Raw genomic sequence first — 4,733 nt, forward strand, 5'->3', positions numbered from 1 at the left:
ATCAATAATTGCCACAACACCAGTACATATCTTTCATAATTTCAGATAATTTCCATATAACATACTTATCAGAGGTAGTGGGGCAATTCCATGCAAAACTGTCACATCCATAACGGCAACACAATGCCATGGTATTTAGTTAGTATGGACGTGACAGTTTTGCCCAGTGGTGACTTATTGGGACATTTGTCATGTTTTATCAGCACATGAATAGGGCATATATGTATGTAACATATATTAAGACAGAAACATAATTTTTAACTTCATCAAAGAACATTTTTATTTTGTAGGTTATTGCCACCTTGTGGCAAAATATTGTTAACACAATGTTGGAGTTACCACCATAGTTGTGGAATGGCCTATAATTATAATTCTGGAAAAAATATGAAAGCAAGTTTAGGGTGTTTGTAAATACAAATGATTAAATATAATCATACATCATCCATTATTGTTCGAATTTGTCAATTTGACCATGACAAAGCCTGTGTAAATTAACCAAAGTGAATAGAGTCTGGTGACTCATGGTCCATGGCCTGTCATAGAAATGTGCATAACTTCAGAGATTCATGTAACACCAGAAGACATTGATGAAAGGTTTGTCATGGTACAACTGAATAGCTGTTGATTCCAATTGGTGATTGCCATCCCTTGATTATGTCGGCAAAGGAGCTGAAGTTGTATGACCCAATAAAATGCAGAACCTTGTAGGCTAATAACACCAATTGGCACTGCAACCTTCTGTGGTCAGGCAAGCTGAGTCCCTGGTGAAGGTCTACATGCTACTGAGCACATTTTCTAGATTAAGGAGTGCTTTGGGGATTTCTACCCTTCAGGGGCCCCAAACAACACATTATGATACCTGATACCTTATTTTTTTGCTGAGAGCCTTTTCAATTATGGATACACAGCCTAGAAAACTGCACCAAATCCCAGTATTTTATGTTTATCACTTTTTTCAATGAATCCTCTCCTCTCTCAATGAAACCATATATTTGCTGAAAATGTGTACTGTTTCTAATCTCACATAGCAATTACTGCCCTACCCACCATTGAGGTCCTATTGAAACAAACCCAGGTAAAAAAAAATCAGCAACTGGAAAAATGCATATTTTTGTTCCCAATTGATTTGGAATGTGGAGCACTGGAAGGTATGCTGAAAACGTTTAGAGATGGTTAGGTTGTCTTATTCAAAAGCTATACACTCTTAAATATGGCCTAAATAGCAATTGTTCCGTAAAAAATCCAATTTTATTATCCTCTTGAAACCCCTTTTTTTCTTTTTTTTTGCAATACTACACTGTAGCCAACTTTTTATTACTGTATCATACCTTTTGAACAAAAGGTCACACATTGATTCAGTTTTTTTCACAGTTTTTTTTTTCACTGTGAATTTCTCATACACTAGGTTTTTCTCTATCTACAACAGAAATTGGGGGAACAATGAGATTAATCTTGTCAAACTGATATTTTCATGTTTTGGGGGGTTAAATTTGAAGGTGTTTTTTTAAAAAGTATGTGTGTTTTCCTCAAACGTATTAACTACCATGTTAAATTGCTATTTTATCTCTGTAATGTAGCATAACCACACAATAAGCCTTTTTGTGCCACAAGGGCATTGAGTATGAAAAAATGAAATGTTCCGCGCAGGCTGCAAAGGGTTAAAAGTGTTTTTCTCGTTTACCAAAGAACAATTGAAAAAAATTAAAAGGTATCTAACTTCAGGGCCTTAAATGGTCAGGTGCTACAGAACTAAAAATGTAATGTTATAGATGAAATATTGAGGGAGAGCGACATGTATGACCCCTGCATGATCTTTGACCCCCATGACCTTGAGTACCTAAAAGCTGATGTTCATTCTCAAGCATGCTTAAAGTAACACAATGCAGAATTTCCCCATTTCGTCAGTTTTCAACATACTGGGTAACACTTAGAGCTAAGGGGGTACCCAATTCATCCACTCACAAAAAGGCTGTGTTCTTACCCACAATAACGATTTTACATAGAGCAATACTAGGCTTTCCTGGCGCATTAACACTAAAGCAGATGCATCATGTTAACATTAAAGGTAGAGAAAACAATGCTAAAACATTTCTAACGCTTAAAACTTTTTGTTAAAAAAAACAAAGTGGGAGGCAGCCTGTCCCCCAAACAGTAACAAAACACTGTGTAAAGTTTCTCATGAAGCATTGAACAGGGGCATGAGCTATCTCTCTTGTGTGTTTTGTTTGGTCTTTGGTTTAAATATAATGTAAGCTGTTTTGGACAAAAGTGTCTGCTAAGAAATATAAACATAAACATGACATCATCCATGCTGACCATACCTTTAATTCAATTTGGCATGAGTACGACCATAGATATTAGAAAGCTAGACACCGCATTGTCTGTCGAGTTCTATTAGGTGGCATATGTAAATGCAGCCGCCATATTGCTGGGGGCAAACAGCTTTCTGTCTATGGACAACACTTGCCCGCAATCAGAGACACCTGTCTGATTTCCCATTAGAGACACCTGTTTCTCCATTGGCCTCCAGTGATCGCTGCCCCCACCAATATTGCGGCGCTGTTTAAAGGAGAATTTTTAGCGATTTTTCACATAAATCTCTGTTTCTTGATGTCACCAAGTACTGTCAGTATGGAAAATAACAACTGATAGACCACAGGTGGGGAAGATTGGAGGCTGTGTCCTGAGTCCCCTGCTCTACTCCTTTTACACCTAGGCCTATGACTGAACAGCGGCACAAAGCTCCAACGCCATTGTGAAATTTGCAGATATGACAAAGTGGTGAGAGGCCTGTGATGATGAGACAGCCTACCAGGACAAGGTTGAGACGCTATCCTCTTGGTGCAAGGATAACTACTTTGACCTGAATGTCTCCAAGCCTAAGTGTTGGTGATAGAGACAGATGTTTCATCACACATCTTCTAAAATCTATGGGATTCTGGCTGAGCCTGGTATGGAAACTACCCTGGAATTCAGAGTTCTCGCGGGAGCACAATATCAATTTGCTCAGTGAGAGACTCTGGCAATGATTAATGATGACCAGGTGCATCGAACGTATCACCAGGACTGCGTTACCACGGCTACAGAACATCTACATATCTACGTATCTACAAGTAAGTATCCGCAAAGTGGCCATATAGGTTTAGTCAGAGTTTTTTTCTTCCGGATTCCAGTCAACGATTTCAGGGACACTGAAAGACCGGGGTACATGAAACTTGGTGGGCATGTAGCCCCACAAGGGTGACACGGAACCATTGTTTTTCATTTTGATCCTTCGCCACCCCCCGCCGGACTGGACCCCCTGAAAGGAGGGTAGGGTGGACACAGTTTTCTGTGAATATCTCGAGAACCGTAGGGCCTAGGATGACCAATTGTTTTTGTATATAGGTCTCCAGGGGCCATGTCAACCTATCCCATACCCACTCATTTGATGTATAGCGCCACCTAGTTAAAAATGAAAAAGCAAAAATGAAGCATTGTAATCGCAGGTATCTAACAGGCTGACAGATTCAAAACTGCATGGAATTTGAAGTGTAGGATCATTATGACTCCCTCTGAAGTTTCGTGGAATTCCGTTCATGAGGGACCATACAATAAATTATGACTACACTATGCATGCACACACACACACTCATGAGCACACGCAAACACCCATAAAGATACATGCACACCCATGCAGACACACACACACATAAAACACACACACACACACAGAGACACACACATAAACACACACACACACAAGCACTGACACACACACACACACACACAAGCACAGACACACACACACACAGGCACACACACAGGTACGCACACACATTATTTTTGGAGAGAAAGTGTGCAGGACTGAGTGGCAGTCATATTTTCTACCACTTTGTGGTACATCTAGTTTCCAAAAAAGTGTATGTGATCCTTTAAGACAACTTGCTATTTGATGTAATAATCAATAGGCATAACTCATCATTTGCATAGCGCCCCTAGATTTTAAATGCATATTTCTACCAATTTATAGGCTACACCTATGGCTACACCACACATACATTTTTGTAATTTGTTTCACAATTCTTTAGGCATTTCCCAGGCATGAATACAATAATTATGCGCCCTGACATGAAACATCAATGTCTTTATGTTTATACTCAGTTGATATTGATAAGCCCGTGCACATCGTGATGCATGTATCCAGGAAACTTGGAGGAGTGTGATATGCAAATTATGCAGTGTCTGAGTTATGTGAAATGTGGAAAAAAAATGAAAATAGGAGTAATTTGGGTATTTCACTTACATGAGGTAATGGATTGTGTGTCTTTGTTTTACTAGGAGAATGTGGTCATAAGGCTATTTTATTAGAAGATTTGCTACTTACTTTGAGTTAACAAAGCTTTTCACTAAACTTCGTTCTTGGAATACCTCCTAGAACCCTACGCATGTAAATACAACATATATCTTGGCCATGCATATAACAGGCCTACAGTCGACGTTGGCGGTGCAGCCCCGCACTTTGCATATTTTAGGCAGGCATGCCTAGCAGAGTTTGGTTGTAGCGATGACTGTCGTTGGGCGTGACCAACATTTCCCTGGTCCAATCAGTCAACCGTTTCCAATTCTAGACAGTGGCTGGGTGTGTTTTAATGCATTGGGTGGATTCTCCCACTCTCGTTCCAAAATGGCGAGTTAGCTCTATGTAGTTTTGAAAAGGCGCAGAGAAAAGACTGACTTTAAGTAGAAGATCG

The sequence above is a fragment of the Alosa alosa genome, chromosome 11 (genome assembly GCF_017589495.1).
Source record: "Alosa alosa isolate M-15738 ecotype Scorff River chromosome 11, AALO_Geno_1.1, whole genome shotgun sequence".
In the NCBI taxonomy this organism is placed as follows: Eukaryota; Metazoa; Chordata; class Actinopteri; order Clupeiformes; family Clupeidae; genus Alosa; species Alosa alosa.